Below are 18,386 nucleotides of genomic sequence, written 5' to 3' on the forward strand. Positions count from 1 at the left end.
ATAATGGCAAACCGAATTCAGCAACACATCAAAAAGATTATTCACCACGACCAAGTAGGCTTCATCCCAGGGATGCAGGGGTGGTTCAACATACGAAAATCAATAAACGTAATAAATCACATTAACAGAAGCAAAGACAAAAACCACTTGATCATCTCAATAGATGCAGAAAAAGCCTTTGATAAGATCCAACACCACTTCATAATAAAAGCTCTAAGAAAACTAGGAATAGAAGGAAAGTTCCTCAACATTATAAAAGCTATATATGACAAACCTACAGCCAGCATTATACTTAATGGAGAAAAACTAAAACCATTCCCTCTAAAATCAGGAACCAGACAAGGATGCCCACTATCTCCACTCCTATTCAACATAGTACTGGAATTCCTAGCCAGAGCAATTAGGCAAGAAGAAGGAATACAAATAGGTAAAGAAACTGTCAAAATATCCCTATTTGCAGACGACATGATCCTATACCTTAAAGACCCAAAAAACTCTACTCAGAAGCTTCTAGACATCATCAATAGCTATAGCAAGGTAGCAGGATATAAAATCAACATAGAAAAATCATTAGCATTTCTATACACTAACAATGAACAAACGGAAAAAGAATGTATGAAAACAATTCCATTTACAATAGCCTCAAAAAAAATCAAATACCTAGGTGTAAACCTAACAAAAGATGTGAATGACCTCTACAAGGAAAACTATACACTTCTGAAGAAAGAGATTGAGGAAGACTATAGAAAGTGGAGAGATCTCCCATGCTCATGGATTGGTAGAATCAACATAGTAAAAATGTCGATACCCCCAAAAGTAATCTACATGTTTAATGCAATTCCCATCAAAATTCCAATGACATTCATTAAAGAGATTGAAAAATCTACTGTTAAATTTATATGGAAACACAAGAGGCCACGAATAGCCAAGGCAATACTCAGTCAAAAGAACAATGCAGGAGGTATCACAATACCTGACTTCAAACTATATTACAAAGCAATAACAATAAAAACAGCATGGTACTGGCACAAAAACAGACATGAAGACCAGTGGAACAGAATAGAGGATCCAGATATGAAGCCACACAACTATGAGCAACTTATCTTTGACAAAGGAGCTAAAAATATACGATGGAGAAATAGCAGCCTCTTCAACAAAAACTGCTGGGAAAACTGGTTAGCAGTCTGCAAAAAACTGAAACTAGATCCATGTATATCACCCTATACCAAGATTAACTCAAAATGGATCAAGGATCTTAATATCAGACCCCAAACTCTTAAGTTGATACAAGAAAGAGTAGGAAATACACTGGAGTTAGTAGGTATAGGTAAGAACTTTCTCAATGAAACCCCAGCAGCACAGCAACTAAGAGATAGCATAGATAAATGGGACCTCATAAAACTAAAAAGCTTCTGTTCATCAAAAGAAATGGTCTCTAAACTGAAGAGAACACCCACAGAGTGGGAGAAAATATTTGCCAACTATTCATCAGACAAAGGTCTGATGACCAGAATATACAGGGAAGTTAAAAAACTAAATTCTCCCAAAACTAATGAACCAATAAAGAAATGGGCAAGTGAACTAAACAGAACTTTCTCAAAAGAAGAAATTCAAATGGCCAGAAAACACATGAAAAAATGCTCACCATCTCTAGCAATAAAGGAAATGCAAATTAAAACCACGCTAAGATTCCACCTCACCCCTGTTTGAATAGCCATCATCAGCAACACCACCAACAACAGGTGTTGGCGAGGATGTGGGGAAAAAGGAACCCTCTTACACTGTTGGTGGGAATGTAGACTAGTACAACCACTCTGGAAAAAAATATGGAGGCTACTTAAAAAGCTGGACATCGATCTACCATTTGATCCAGCAATACCACTCTTGGGGATATACCCAAAAGACCGTTACTCCAGAGGCACCTGCACATCTATGTTTATTGCGGCACTATTCACAATAGCCAAGTTATGGAAACAGCCAAGATGCCCCAGCACTGACGAATGGATTAAGAAAATGTGGTGTCTATACACAATGGAATTTTATGCAGCCATGAAGAAGAACGAAATGTTATCATTTGCTGGTAAATGAACGGAACTGGAGAACATCATTCTGAGTGAGGTTAGCCTGGCCCAAAAGACCAAAAATCGTATGTTCTCCCTCATATGTGGACATTAGATCAAGGGCAAACACAACAAGGGGATTAGACTATGAGCACATGATAAAAGCGAGAGCACAGAAGGGAGGGGTGAGGATAGGTAAGACACCTAAAAAATTAGCTTAACGCAGAGAAACAAAAGCAGATACCTTAAAGCAACTGAGGCCAATAGGAAAAGGGGAACAAGTACTAGAGAAAAGGTTAGATCAAAAAGAATTAACCTAGAAGGTAACACACATGCACAGGAAATCAATGTGAGTCAATGCCCTGTATAGCTATCCTTATCTCAACCAGCAAAAACCCTTGTTCCTTCCTATTATTGCTTATACTCTCTCTACAACAAAATTAGAAATAAGGGCAAAATAGTTTCTGCTGGGTATTGAGGGGGGGAGAAGGAGGGGGTGGAGTGGGTGGTAAGGGAGGGGTTGGGAGTAGGGGGGAGAAATGAACCAAGCCTTGTATGCACATATGAATAATAAAAGAAAAATGAAAAAAAAACTTTTGTAAATGTTACAATGTACCCCCGCACAACAATATGATAATAATATTAATAATAAAGAAAAGTCCAGAAACAGGACCTGGGGTGGATAGCACTGAAGACGGTGTTGCCATGCAAGTTCAATGACTGGCAACAGAACAGTTGAAAAAACTGCATTCGACCCTTGCCACTTACTAGCTGCATGACCTTGCACAAGTCACAGATGCTCCTTGAGCCCTGGCTGCTGCCTCTGTAAATGGAGGTAACGGTAGTAACTACCTCCCAGACTAATTTTGTCTGGCTGTGCCAACCCTTTGACAGAACAACCCTTTGTGTGTTTGTGGCCGGAAACAAACAAAAGCCCTGGCTTACATGGGCCCAGGCTACAAAGGCCACCATAGGAGGATCCAGTGAGGGATTCATGACCCCTTTTCACCTATGAAATGGGCAGAACACCCCACTGTGAGGTGATAAGTATTTATAATTGATGGGAACCACAGAGGCACCCAGCTAACTAGCATTAACACTATGAATCACTGAAAAATTCCAAATTAAAAAAAATCATTCCTGAGATAAGTATATACCTAGTAAGGTGTGAACCTTATTTGGATACAATTCAAAGAAATTATTGTCAACACCATCAAGTGTTACAGAGTATTGGGAGGTTGTTTGGATTTGGGGTTTCTTTGTTGTTGTTTGGTTGGTTTTTATTTCAAGTTCTTACTCACTAAATTACATCTGGTAGCATTCACCCACAAAATGATGCCATGTCTGGGTTTTGCTTTTAAAAGACTCCACCTAAAAGGGGAAGAGAGAAACAGATGAAATAAAAGTGGTGATAATTGGTGGAGGGTGTTTAAAATTTTCCACAAATGGTTTTGCTCACTGTCCACTGAAATTCTACAAGACAGGCATTTTATCAGCCGAGGCACTATCTACACTGGGAAGTATTTAGCTTCAGTTGGACTTCACTAAGTATGACGATGAGAGGTGTAACGAGAAAAATCAGCAGGAAGAAAGACGTGTGGGAAAGGGAAAACAGAAACAGAACAAAAGAGAGAGGTCAGTCATTCACAAATGAGATACCTCACAAACTCTCAGGCTACAGGTCTCTGGAGCCTAGAAAGAGAGGAGCTGGTGTTCTCTGACCACACCCTCAGAAGCCACTGCCTAACAATCAAGAGAGAGGAGGGCTGGTGACAGCGAGCCCTGTGGTGGCAGATGACTCTGGTACGGCCAAGCCACTGAGCTTGTGACTCTGGAACCTGTGGAATTGCCTCCCAGAGCCTGGACTCCACCAAGGCAGAAGCTGGGTCCCACCCACAAAGGGCCAGACGCAAAGAGACCTCCAGAACAAATCCCGTCCGACCCAAATGTATTCCCAACAGGAAAGGATGTCTACTGCAGGGGCCACTTGGCTGTATATGAACCGTAGGTGAACAAAGGCACACCTAAAGAAAGTCCTTGTAAGAGATAAGGGAGAAAAGTGTGTACTTCTTCTCCAAGAGAATTCAGCCATCAATGAACCCCTGACTCTACAGGACTCAGTGAAATGTTCACTTCAGGAATTTAGCCAGAGCCTAAAATACTTTGGAGCTCCAGGTCAGGCCACAGCAAGACCCCAGGACATACCACTGAGCAAAGACGGGGGCTCTGAGCAGAAGAGAACACCACTCACCACTCAGAGGAACACAGTGAAGGGGAGACTTAATTTGAAGGTGCCTCTGAGCTGCCATTTTAATTAAAACACTCCAACTAGAGAACTCTGGCCCTATTCAAAGGCTTGGGTACTGTTCTCAGATTTTCCCGTGAATTCCTCTGCAGCCAGGGGAACGTGGTTCAGGTCGCATCAGATCTTCCTACTGCTCCCCTCAACGTCTCACCTCAAGGACCCAGAAATCAGCCCAAGCCCTGACCATTTCTCTACTACCTGTTTTTCCCCCATAGAAGGACAAGGCTATGTTATAGCATGGTCTTCAAATAGACTGGCTGATGAGAGGAGTCAAATACATGACATGAACAGCCACAGGCCAGGTGACCTGGGGACAGCCCATGGGGAGGTTCAGGGCAGGGCTCTAGGACAGGGTTGAGAACGTGTGAGTGGGAGATGAACTGTGGGAACCAGCCCCTCCACCCTGAGGGATCCCTGCGCTTGTGGCTTTCAAGCATCAAGTCTCCATCACTTAAGCCATGCTCGCAGCCCTTTTGTTTGTATTTTGTTTTTGACATAAGGTCTTGCTGACTTTGCCTCCTCCTCCAACTGGCCTCAAACGCAATGCTCCTGACTCTGCCTCCCAAGTATCTTGGATTATAGGTATGTACCACCACTCCCAGCTGGACTTTTACCTTTGATTAGACCTGTACTGCTAGAACTGAGCATGGTGCCTGGCATGTAATAGGTGCTGAACAGACATTGAATTATTGCCTGAAGAAATAAATCCATGACAGCTGCTTCCATTAGACCCGATCCTCTGCCACATGGAAGCTTTAGTTGGAGGCTGGCAGCTGGCAGCCCTTGCACTGATTGCAGTCTGCTGCAATTGTGTTTGGTTTGGGCTGCTCAGTATTACAAAAAAAAATGTAATTCATGGCCAATATTTAAAAACCAAGAACACTGGCATCCAACTCTGAATTGCTGACTTTCATTGAGAATTTGGTCTGAGCACTTCGGGTTTGCCTCCATCCATGACAAGTCAGTCAAAGGAGCTAAGAAGCAGCTGCCACTTTGGACAATACAAATGTTCACCCCATGGTCAACCCCATCCAGACTGTCACCCCCATTTGTGCCTGTGACCTGCTCCCATCTCAACTGTGCAGTGTTGCATTTGTGCTCCTTCTCATGATAACACAGACTCGTTGATCTGGGTGTCGGGGGCAGGTATTTAACAGTGCCCAGGATCCCTTGTGTCCACTAAATGAGGCAGGTCCCCTGGGGACAAGTGTGCTTGTCTGTTCCCAGAGAGCCTGGCCATTGCTGAGTGGTTTATTAACATTCATTGGTCCACCAGTGAAAATCACTGTGCAGACCTGGACTGTCCCTGTCCCAAGTGAGGGAGCACAGTCTGTAGCACTCACTCAGAACTGGGTTTGACATGTGAGAGACTCTTACTGCTCTTTATTTGTGAATTAAAGGAGAAATCTACACCAGCATCTAGGAGGAGGGTGGAGGGACAGAAGGTGGATGGAGGGGGACACGCCGATCAGTTGCTGAGTGCATCAGACCTGCCAAATGCTTCTTATACCTTATCTCAACTGCTTCTCACATGTGAAAAGTAGCCATGTTAGTTCCATTTTCCAGAAAGAGAGAAAAACAGAGGCTCAAAGAGGGTCCTTCCTTTCTCCCTTCCTTCCTTCGTCCCTTCCTTCCTTCTTTTCTTTACTTTTTTTTTTTGTGGTTTTTGGGTTTGAACTCAGGGCTTTGTGCTAGGCCAGGTAGGCACTCTACCACTTGAGCCATACCTCCAGCCATTTTTGCTCTGGTTATTTTGGAGATAAGGTCTCACTTTTGGTCCACGCTGGACCTATTTTAGGCTTCCCAACATGGCTGGTATGACAGACATGCACCACAATTCCCATCTATTTTGTGTTGAGATGGAGGTCTCATGAGCTAGCTGGCCTAGAACTGCGATCCTTCCAGTCTCAGCCTCCTGCACAGCTTGAGTTGACAGATGTATGCCACTGTGCCCAGCTATTGATTAAGGTCGGGGAGGGGGGTTGTGAACTTTTTGCCCAGGCTGGCCTTGAACCTCAATCCTCTTGATCTCAGCCTCCTGATTACAGGTGTGAGCCATCCACACCCTGCTCAAAGGGTTTCTTGACCTGCCTAAAAAGTCATTCAGCTAAGAGCAAAACTAGGACACAAATGCTTAACCATAATTCTGAGTCTTCATTTTACACATTGTTGGAAATGTGGTACAAGAAAAGTAGAGGAAATGGGTGGGCTGAAGGTACCAGTTCAACTCCATGGGGAACACAGTGGGAGGACCAAGAGCCTGGCCAGGTGGTAGCTAGTAGCACTGGAGTAGCAGCATTACAAAGTGACTGGACCAGTGGCTATTTTGTAATTGCAGGAATGCATGTGACCTTCAGTGGTGTTACTTCTTTATTGGTGAAATGGACATGTAGTTACTTACTCATTCAGGTATACTTTTGCAGTAGGACAAGGTAGCTAAATGAAAAGCAGTCTTAAATATATTTTATTGGGTTTGACCTTGGCCAAGATGACTTCACTTCTATGTGCCTCAGTTTCTTCATGTGTAAAGGAATCAGTATAAACAAATGACTGGAACATAGTAAGCAGATTTAATTAATGTCAGTTTTTTACTCATTGTTCATCCATTCAGCACACTGACCTCACACCCACAAGGAAGAACTGTTTTGAAGCTCAAGTAGGACCATAGACTTGGAGGTGCTTTATAAATGGTGGCCCTACACAACAGGGGCTGGCACTGACTGGGCTTCTTGGGTACTTCCCTCCTGTTCTTTGATGGCTCTCCCTGGATACTTGCTCTTTCCCAGCTCCGCTTCCCTCCATCCAGTATCTTCATGATAATGATTCCCTACAAGGCCATCTTGGGACTTGGCCCTTCTCCCATGAGGCCACCTCTGCTCCTGACTTCTGGGTTCTGTGCCCACCAACATCTCCATCTCTGAGTTCCCAATCCCTTCAGTCTTGGATCACCATTTGCCCCTGTGCTGGCAGCTATAGGTCTCCTGTTGGCATGAAAAACAACTCTCAAGAGGGAACCCAACCCTCACCAACACAGGAGCCAAGACACTTGTGCTCTCCTCGGGGATTGGCTGCTAAAGCAATTTGAACAAGTCATTTTCTCTTTCTCTCTTCCTCATTACGGACCTGAACGAGACACCTTCAGACTTTTCTTCTGGTGTAAATGCTTCAAAATGTCCCCTCCCAAACAATGGAGAACCCAATAATTATGGAGCCCTTCTATGTTCCAGGTACCAAATTATGCACTTAACACCCATATTTCATCCAGGCTTCACCACAACCTTACAAAGCTATTTTTTCCTATCAAGAAAACTGAGATTTAAGGTCAAATAACAATAGTAAAAGGGAGATAACAGTAAATTACAAAATAAATCAACTTTTGCTTCTCCTCTTTGAATTGATTTCTCAAAGTAGTTTAACTTACTTCATAAGTGATCATCAATGTGTCTTGAAATAATGGGTACCAAGTGCAAATGGCAATATCACCAACCAGAATGACCCCACTGTAAATTTCCAAAGGCACATCTAAGTCACTATATGCCAAATCCTCAGAAAAATCACCTTCCCACCTGAACACATAATTGCTTTGTTTAAAAGTATAGCAGTGGGGCCAGGCACAGCAGCTCACACCTGTAAACCCACCTACTCAGGAAGCAGACATTGGGAGAATCAATTGAAGACAGCCTGGGCAAACAGCTCATGAGACCCTATCTGAACCAGTAAAAAGCTGGGTGTGGTGGTACATGCCTGTCATCCTAGGTCACTGGGAAACATAAACAGGCAGGTCAAGGTCCACGCCGGCCCTGGCATAAATGCAAGCTCTATTCAAAAAGTACCTCAAAAGCCAAAAGAACTGAGGGCAGGAGTCAAGTGGCAGAGCATTGCCTAGCAAGCACAAAGCCCTGAGTTCAAACTCTAGTATAGCAAAAAAAAAAGTAAAAAACAAGTTTAGCAGTAAGACTCCCTGCTCTCTCTGAAATACAAAAGCTGGAAGCAGATAGTCTATTCGCTCCATTCTCAACCTGTTGCCAGACAGATTTATGAGAGGTTTCCCTGGAATCTGCAGTCCTTATTTTGTAAGGCCTTAATTGGCTTTGGAGATTTTGCACAGCACTGCAAATTTGGGTAATCAAGTTTGGGAAAGAGTGTAATCAAGCTGATTTATCCACAATTACCTCTCCCTATTATGCTCCTTGTTACCCCATTCTGCAATTACTTGCATGGAAAATTTTTATGTAATGGAGCCAAGGAAAGAGAAGGCAGCAGATCGCTTCTGAAACCCACAGTCAGCCAGGACCCAGGCGTCATGAGTCGGGGCTCTTGCAGGAGTCAGCTGGGGTAGGGTAAGTAACAGGCAAAGGCCCGCTGAGCTCGTTCCAAAGCTAACCAGCTACACGCACCTACACTTGCTTGGAAACCCACCATAGCCTGTGCCCAAGAGAGCACTCATTCCCCCGCTGGTCAAGGAGGAGACACTATGACCCTCAGCAAGTGCATTCCAAAAGCCGAAAAGCCACAGCAAAAACTGGGTCCATCCATGCTAGTTACTGGCTCAGACACAAAACGTCATTCTCCTCCCTACACCAACAGTACTTTAAACTAATATCATTTACACCAGCTGCCATTTTCATGCCACATACTGTTCTGAGCACTTGAAATGCATAACATCTTTTCAACCTCACAACTGCTCTGAACTATAGGCCAGAATTGAGCCTAATCTACAGAGTCAAACCAGGGCTCCCAAAGGCCACACAGGATTTATGCAGCCAGATTCTAGGGGCACATCAGAATGACTCCAGAGCCCATGCTCATACTGGCTAAGAGCTGAATCCAGAGAAAGGTGGAGGCAGAGCTGGTTCATGTTTCACACTGCAAACTGATCTTTTAATGAAGCGTTTGAGAAGAAACAAAAAAAAAACTCAAGAAAAACAGAAGGAACACCACTCCCAAATGGAAGTTGTGGGAGCTGTCCCAATTTAAGACTACTGGCTTCCCCAGTAAGACTCACGATGGGTGTGAGAAATCCACAGAAGAACCTGGTCTCAACCTGTCCACCAGGTGTGGCATGACCTCAAGGATGGTACCTGCATCTCTCCATTTGTGAAACGATTGCTGCTGAGGTGGTCTCCAAGCAACAGCATTTAATGTATCTTGAGATTTGACAGTTTCAAACTAGAGAACAGCAGAGCAAGAACCCCTGGAGTGGGCGCCTCTGGCTTCCTAGGAGATCCACTCCCTTGTAGAGCCTTAAAAAGTACCACTGCCCGAGCCTTACCCCAGACCAATTTGGTCAGGATCCCAGGCACCCTGCTTGAAGCCACCTTACAAAGAAGGTCAACAGAGCACTTCTCTTTATTTTTTTCACTTTTCTTATTTTCTTTTATTGGGATTTTCTCTCTGATTTTTGTCTGGATCTCATTTATTTCCCTGCTGAATGAATCAATAATGGTTCCTTTAAAATTTTTTGATAAGAAATCCACAGTTTTCTGCCACAAACACCATGTGTGTGTTTTGAGTTACACCCTAGAATCCTTCTGCCTAATGGGGATTCCCCTTCTAAAGGTGGCCCTGCTAGCTGTGAGCTCAGCCAGCAGACAGCATTCTGTCTGTGGCTTTTTCTTCACTTTAGACCAGCCTGAGCTAGAAGTAGGTTCCTATACCTTGAAGGCCACCTCTAATAGGTCACATCAAACTAGAGCTTTTTTAATGATAATAGGTTCTTTTATAAGATTTTTCAATTCAATTGAGAAATACATAATTTTGTGTGTTATAAATTGCTTTAGAATATTTTCCCCAAAGCTTGAGCTTCAGAAAGACAGCCCTACTCAGAGGCTTAACTCCTGAGAGCAGGTACAAAGAGTTTAGCAAATGTTTGTTAAGCAGTAAGGCCATGCTAGACACTGAGACCCACAGTGAAGAAGGCACTGCTCCTGCCCTCGAGGAGCTCCCAGTCTAGGAGGAAGGCACAGGATAAAAAACTGGCAGTGTAAGTTTACTGTTGCCACTGTGACAATCAGCACAAACTTAGTAGCCTTGAGCAAGGCTTCTGGAAGTCAAAAGTCTGATGCAAGGCTCACAGTGCTAACAGGACTGCATTTTTTTCTGGACTCTGGGGGAGAATCAGCTTCCTGGCCTTTTCCAGCCCCCAGAGGCCACCCTCAGTCCTTGGCTTGTAGCCCCTTCATCATCAAAGCCAGCTGCAGTGGGTTGAGACTCATCCACTTGTGTCTCTCTGACCCTCTTTTCTGTCCCTTCTTCTACTTTTAAGGACTCGTGATTAGATTGAGCTCACAGGTAATCCAGGATACTCCTCATCTCAAGGGATAATCCTTAGTTACATCTTCAACCTAATGCTCTTTGCTATGTCAGATACTACGGTCCTGGGCTCAGGGATGAGGACATGGACAGCTCTGGGAAGCAATGATCATGTCAACACTGACCATTCGTTGCAACCAATTATTGCAGTGCTACTGTTAGGTGACAGGGAAAAAAGCAGGTCCTATATTCTCCCTTTCTTCTTTTTTGTTACTGAAATAACACGCCGTCATGCACAGGTAAACAGAGAGACAAGAAGAAAATCCCCAAACTGTTACCAACTGTAATAACTTCTCAGTCACCTTACATCGAAGTCTCCTGGGTAGCACTTGGTTCCACACAGCATTGCTCCATGCTAGTTGGCCCCATCATTGCACGACTGCAGTGCTCATCTGTCTCCCCTCCTCCATCCCAAGGTTTTGTTCCTGAAGGGGTGCCAGGCCGATGGTGGTGACTACACTGGACAAGGACCAAGACTCGCAGTGTACCTTACACCTTCTAAGTGCTTTACATACATTAACTCAGTCCTCACAGGACTCCTAAGGGGGAGGCATTATTGAGCTCCATGGCTTGCACATAAGTGAACTATAGCACCCGTCTCTCTCAAAGTCACCTTTAGAAGGGTCCTTGGCATGCCCCTGGCCTCTGTTAATGGAGGGGGCAGTGCTAACTCCATGCCTTGCCCCCAAATAATAATCTTTAACTTGTTCTAACTCTGAGCTTGATAGAGACTTCCAGAGACCTTTCACAGTACCTGTGGAAATCCAGCCCATAGCATTGGCAGAGGTATGTCACATGGCGGGGGCGTGAAGGAGCAGGGCTCTGTTCCCACATAGCGCCAATGGACAGCTCTGCATGCTTGAGCTCCCCAGGCTGGCATAAGGAGCAGGATGGTGACTAGGAGGAGGAGCGGGAAGGAAGGTACAAGGACTTTGGAGCCTTGGGGATCTAGGTGGATCCTGTCTCTGCTGGGATCCTGTGGGTAGCATCCCAAGTCCTAGCTGACCAGGATCTCTGCCTCCAAGGACTGAACTGTGAGAATCAGAGGAAACACATGAGACACCTGGACCTAACATCTGGGGTTTCCTGTCCAGTCCCTGGAGGCTGACATCATCCTTAGTCACTCACTCCACTCCAGCCACATGGCCTCCCTGGGGGTCCTTCCAAACAGGCCCCCATGTCAGGAGTTTTGTCCTTGCCGCTCCTTCTACCTGGAATGTTCTTCCACACACATGGTTCACTCTTCACGTCATTCTGATCTCTAGTCAAATAGTGTTTTATCTGATCTGCCAGGCCTACTGTGACATCTCTATATAAAACAGCCCTCCTCTTACCCAAACCAGCCCTCTCTCTCTGCCCTTCTTTTCATATTTCACTATGTTGTTCGCCCTCTCACACACTGTCTCCACTTGTGCACTTATGTAGAAAGGTCTGTCTCACACATTAGAATATAATCTCTATGAGGACAGGGCTTCATCTGCTTTGTTCACTGCTGGACATTCAGAGTCTGGAATTCTGCCTGTCTAATGGGAATTCAAAAGAACTTGTTGAATGAATGAATGATCCCGTTCTAATTTCAAAGAGAAAACTCACATAGGCTTACTGAGACCCATTCTAATAAATGTTGTATAATCATTTCTGTCTACAGAAGAGAACTATAGGAAGTGAATTACACCTTGAAGGTTGTACACCACACACACACACACACACACACACACACACACACAGCCTCCATGACTGCTGGAAAAGATGGCGGAGTGCAAGAACCCTGCAAAGCAGCACAGGGAAGATTTGATTCCCTGCCTTCTCTCTGCTCTGATATCTTACGATCAGGAAGGAAAACTTGGCTAATTATACATACTATGCAGACAGGGCTCATCAGGTGGATTTTATAGAACAGCTCAGCTTGTTTGGACAACAGATTTCTAACACCCTTGACTGTGAGCAACAAAGCTGAGATCCTAAAAGCAGATGGGGATACCAGCTATCTTCTGTCAAGGGGGAGTCCAGTCCCAACTGCTTTATAAAACTGGAGACAAATTCCACATTTTACAGCTGAGTTCAGAGAGGTTAAATGATTGGACTATGGCCACACAGCCAGTAATTCGCAGTAGGGACTCAAACCCAGAGATGCCTGTAAGGTCCTTCCAGCACCCCACATTCCCACACTCCCTCACAGATGTCTGTGTTTCAACACTGCAGACAAGCTTGGCTATCTGCTGCCCCTGGGTGGCAGGAGTTATTTCAGAGTGGGTCACACACTGAGGCAGTCAAGAGTCAGAGAGGTCAGAAAAGGACTCCACTAGCAGACACAAAGTCTGCAGCCACCAACACAAAGTTCCTTCACTTGGATATTGGAGGAAGTGCTTCAGAACTGCCGACAGAAGAATCCACAGCCTCAGTCATTCTTAGGACAAACTTCAGCTGTCAGCACAGACCTTCCCTGGTGTCCTCCTTTCTCCCACATTGGTAAAGGGAACTCCAAGCCTCACATGAGGCTGTGAGGACTCAGTTAGGAAAAGTACCTGGAGCCTGGGGAGACACCATGGCTGTGACCAGTGTCTTTCAACCGTCTCCACTTCCAACACCAAAGTCCTCTCCACAATTGGGCATTTGAGAGGAATAGGTGACTCTTCTACTGAACAAGCAATCCACATGCGGTTGGAGCTCCAATTGTTTCAAAGCTCTGTCATTCAAGGAATGAATCTTCCCTTCTCCTTGAGGTCCCCTGTGCTGTAAGAAACCATTCAGAAGTGTCCACACCACCTTTCCTGGCAGCCTGGCCCCAGCACAGACCTCACCCATGTCTCTGCCATTCTGGCAAAGCATATACAATCCTCATAGGACAAACTGCCATTCCTGAGTGGCCTACAAGATCCAATGGTGTAGAATCAAGACCCTGCCCCATATTCCAGGAGTGGGCCAGGTTGCATCTGTTCTGTGCCAGTTATGGTGCCACTACTCAAAGTGGAGCAGCTGACAAGGTAGACACAGTCTCTGCTTGCCAGAATTCCTGGTCCAAAGGGGAAGAGTCAGACCATCAGACCCTAGCCACACAATTTGAGAAAGAGTACAATGGGGGACAAGAGTCCCTGAGCACTTGGGAAGACAGCAGAACTCAGTCTGCCTTGAGGCCCCAGGAAATGCTCTCAGCAGGAAGTGTCTACTTCCAGCCCACCCTGAATGTGCCCAATTTTGTCTGATCTCAGAAGCTAAGCAGGGTCAGGCCTGGTTAGTACTTGAATGTGAGAAAGGCAGGGCCCAACGAGGGCCTGAAACTCATAGGAATTGGGTAAGAGGATAGGAGAGAGGGCAAAAGGAGAGGGGACAGATGGGAGGCATACTGTCCTGCTTCTGATTATATAGAAGGCATAACTGATTTAAAAATTAGCATCTGGGAAACCCACAGGCCTTCCTAGGTCCCCAAACTGCTTCAAGTCTAGCCTTTGCCATAGCAGGCAGACACTACCAGCCCCACCGAAGCTTGCTGCAGGCTCCACGTGTAATCCTGTTAGGTTTACCTTGTTAAGTGCAGGCCCATCATTCCTGTCAAGATTTTTATGAATCTTGATTCTATTATCTGACATATTAGCCTTCCATCTTGGTTTAGTGTCATTCAAAATTTAATAAACCTGGCCTCTATGTCTTTATTCAAGTTGCTGACAAAATCCTTGGACAGAGGAGGTCAAACTCAGACTCCCAAGGCACAGCCCTAGACAGTGTCCCCTGCTGTACTCCAGATGGGCAGCCACAGCTGGTGCTCCTGGCCTACCTCTAACTCTTGGATTGGTCCTGGCCATTGTACTCCTGGGGACAACGAGAACCGTGAAACCTTGCTCACTGATCTCACCTACCCAACCTCTCCTTCTGTAAACACCAGCCACCATCTACCAGCACCTGGACATATGGAAGACTCAAGAATGAGCAAGGAGGGCTGTTCAGATCATGGGGTAGGCCTACTGACTCTCACTTTACACACAGTTCTAACAAGGCCTCCTTTCAAGGCCTTGCCAGATTCACAGCCGCTAATCAGAAGGGAAACCTAACCTACTTCAGTCTGCAAGAATAAAGAAAATGTTTTAAACTGTATGAGAGAAACTACAATAAATACAACCGCAGCTAATGCATGGGAAGGAGACTCACACCTCAACACGCCAGAGGAATCATATAACTCCCTGTAGGCCATTGTCACCATGTTATGGCCAGCTGTAGGTTAAATTGTTATTAGCACCTTCATTTATAAATGTTATTTATATAATGATAAATAATGAGTGTCACTGATGATCTGAGTAAATATTTATTCATTCAGCAAACATACCTTTCACTCCCCAATAAGCCAGGTCCTGGGGAATGGTAGAAAGGCACTATAGGACAGCGGTGACCCAACAGGCTAGGTCAGGTCTCTGTACTCACAGAGAACTGGCTGAGCAGAGGCAGCTGATAAACAGGGATGCCAGCAACTAACAGAGAGCATTGCTTCATGTAATGACAAAAGCTATGAGAAAAAGAAGAGTAATGTGACAATGTGACAGAAAAGGCATGGGACGCTGAACAGAATGTTCTGTGAAGGGGTCTCCAGCCTGGGCATGGCGGTAAGACTGATGAAGAGAACCAGCCAGGTCAGGCACTGCAAGGAGGAAGAGGACTTACACACCGTCACTGGAGGACAACTGACCCAGGTGGAGGGGCAAGGTCTTTGACGCAGCGGTTACTCCTCCAGGAATGAAGCCTACAAAGATGCGGACAAAGATGGTTGCACCAGGGTGTTCATGGTGGTGTTAACTACATCAAAGAAAAACTGGATCCCGCCAGCTGGGATACAACCCAATGGGCTGACCGTGTCCAAATCCTGTCCTCACTGGTGGACTGTGTTACAACTTTTTCAAAAGCAGGTTGGGGCAGAATACCACCAGCCTAGGAAAGTGGCATGATGCCAAGTGAAAAGGCAGACCACGGACTTTATTTCAGAAAAGGCACATCTGTCATGGAGAAGTATTTTGTATTATGGAAGAGGGAGAAAAAAGACTAAAAGAACACAAACCAGAATATTAACTGGTTTTCTCTAGGTAGTAGGATCATAAATAATTTCATTTTCTTTCCATTTTTCTCTCTTCATTATACAAGTTTCCCCTATCAAGCCTATATTTGTTTCATAAGAAATCTCTTATTTAAAAATAAAAGGAAAGAATTGTAGCAAAGACAATTTGTTGCAAAGATATAGTTTTGGAAGAAGAATGCTCCAACTATGAGGGGGAGACAGTACACTGAGAACCCCCTCCCTGAGAAGAGGTGCCAGGTTCTTGGCCACCTGAGGAAATGGGCTGGACTCCTCCAGGGAGCCCTCACCAGAGGGTGTGGAGTTAGCTATGGCATAGCTTAACAGGGACCTGGCAAACCAATGTGTGTTTGGACATTTAACCCAACACAGACATGTCCACACAGACCCACTGTCACCTTTGTCATTTCCCTGTGCTCCCTGTACAGCCTCTAAAGGGCCAAGTTCAGGGGGCCAGGCCAGAGGTCACCCACCCCAGGTAGCTGATGGACTGGAAAACCCAGGGGGCATCTGGCCTTTTCCTCAGTGTGCTTGCCCCTGGGGAAAAAGATTCTCCTCTCTGAGTGGCCTTTCTCTTCCCTCAACTTGGCCTTGGAGATTCTATCTTTGGCTTTCATCTTCCTGTAGTCGGGTCCAGAAGATTTAAGCAGAGAGACCACCTTCCTACAGTCAGCAGAAGTGTGATCTGAAACCACCTCACTACCATCAATTATTCACTCTGTTTTCATTCCCTGGGATCTACAATAGGCTGGAGAGACCTGAGTGCTACATTTAATAGGCTCCATCTGCAAGACTGAGGGCTCACAGTCTTACAGGGTGAATGCTGTCCTCACCCAAAGCCACAGACTTGTTGCATCTGACCTCGGTCTATACCAGGACCTAACTTTGTCCAGTGTGATATAATACCCAGCCTCATCCAGGACCAGCAGAACCCGCTACTCCCAGAGTGAGTTCAGTGCACCTGTTCAGAAGCACAAATGCTGACAAAAAGAAGGTGCACTTAAGCTCTCTTTTTTGTATTTAAACTTGAAATAATGGCTCTTAATGCAAAAACTTTTTGACATACCTTTAGATTTGCTGAGGAAAGAGGAAACCCTCAGGCAGCGATTATAAGTGCTGATGCAGCAGTGGACAGATGTTTTTTTAAGCTGTTCTCCTGGATTAATTCAAAGCAGGCATCTCACATTCTTGAGAAAATGAAAACCTCGATTGACTCTTAAGGTGTAAAATACACAGACAATTAATTGATCCTGTCCCAGGCTCTTGCCGAGCTTTATGCTGGCTTCTTGGAGGCAGACGCTGATGTCCAACGATGTCTGCCGATATCTAGGAGAGATTCTGTACATTCAAACAAGAAACGACCATTGTGGTAAACTAAGGCAGATCATTCTTATAAACAAGAGGCTCTCACAAGGCAGTTATCCTGCCTTTTCTCAGGGTGACAAAAGGACCACTGGAGAAGAGCACAGAAAAAGACATTTTGCCCTGACAACAGGGACAAGAAGGGGAGGGAAGTTCTGAGGCAAGCACCCAAGAATCCAGTTATCATGGTGACACTTGTGGCCTGCTCCCTGTACACCAGGCCATCCTGCTCACATTAGGCCCCAGCAACCCATCCAATAGGTACTGTTTTTGCCCCTACCCTGCAGATTAGTACCCTGAGGAAGGAGCAGATGTCAGGACCCAAGGAGACGTGGAGGCAGCGTCTGATCCCAGATGTTCTGGCTCTAGAGCCTGGGGTTTTTGCCACAAGACCGGATGGCATGTGAATATGGGTTTGTTAGAAGCAGAGGAGCCAGTGGGTAGGAGACTGAGGACAAAGTACCCCATCCATTTGCAGCCACAGAACAAAGGCAACAGAGAGGCTTCCAAGTTGGGAAGCCCACTGGCAAATGACCATGGGCAGTGACTCCCTGCCCTGAGTTTCAGGGACCACTTCTAAAGACAGAAAGATGACAGCACTTGCATCATGAAGGTGTGAAATTGAGATGACTGAATTGCATGTATAGCATAAGAACCTCACTTGGGAGGAGGAGAAAGAGAAAGAGCCACTTATACTCCTAGAAAAGCTGTCCCAAGGACAGGCCCTGGAGTTGGAGAACTACTAGCTACTACCAAGTTTACCCAGAGGAAGGTAAAGATGGCCCAGGGTAAAGTTTGTCCCTGATGCCCACCACTCATTCTCGCTCCGGTTCTGAGCACTAACATCCTTCCCGTTCCAGCCCCCAGCTCTAACTGTAGCCCATGACTCCCACTTGGCAATTCTCCTGCACTGGTGATTTCCTGGCCCTGGAAGATTGGCCTCACTGTAGCCATATCTCCAAGGCCTGACTGTCACTGGGTGTGTGAAAAGAAGGAAGACAGAACATGTCACTATTCATCTCAGTTAGCAGGGTTTGGCTCAGTGTGTAGCACAGTGGGGCTCAGTCAATGTGTGTCTGAGGCTACAGGAGTAAAGCCATGAACATCGTCTTAAGTGACGAGAATGGATACTCTGCCTCTCACATTATCCAAAAGTGCAGCTGTTTCTAGCATGACTAAGAGCTGTCTGGTTGACATTAGTCTTTGTTAAAAACAAAGCTCTATCATTGAACTTCAGGTTCAAGGTCCACAGGAAGCCCCAAGCCAGGGAGACCAGGAGGAGGGCAGACAT

At 45.4% G+C, this 18,386-nt stretch overlaps 1 protein-coding gene across 3 annotated transcripts in view; it reads right to left on the reverse strand.

Annotated features, from left to right (window-relative positions):
• The window catches only part of Plpp4 (phospholipid phosphatase 4), a 129,271-nt gene that overhangs the window by 94,116 nt on the left and 16,769 nt on the right, over nt 1-18,386 (reverse strand). Inside the window, exon 1 of one of the 3 annotated variants that reach the window (XM_074078195.1) lies at nt 16,800-17,126. The exons of the other annotated variants lie outside the window; for them this stretch is intronic. The gene's annotated coding sequence lies outside the window, so the exon portion shown is untranslated. Of the gene's footprint in view, nt 1-16,799; nt 17,127-18,386 lie in introns of those variants that run through there. 3 annotated transcript variants of the gene reach the window in all.

This window comes from Castor canadensis, chromosome 7 (assembly GCF_047511655.1).
Source record: "Castor canadensis chromosome 7, mCasCan1.hap1v2, whole genome shotgun sequence".
NCBI classification, from domain to species: Eukaryota; Metazoa; Chordata; class Mammalia; order Rodentia; family Castoridae; genus Castor; species Castor canadensis.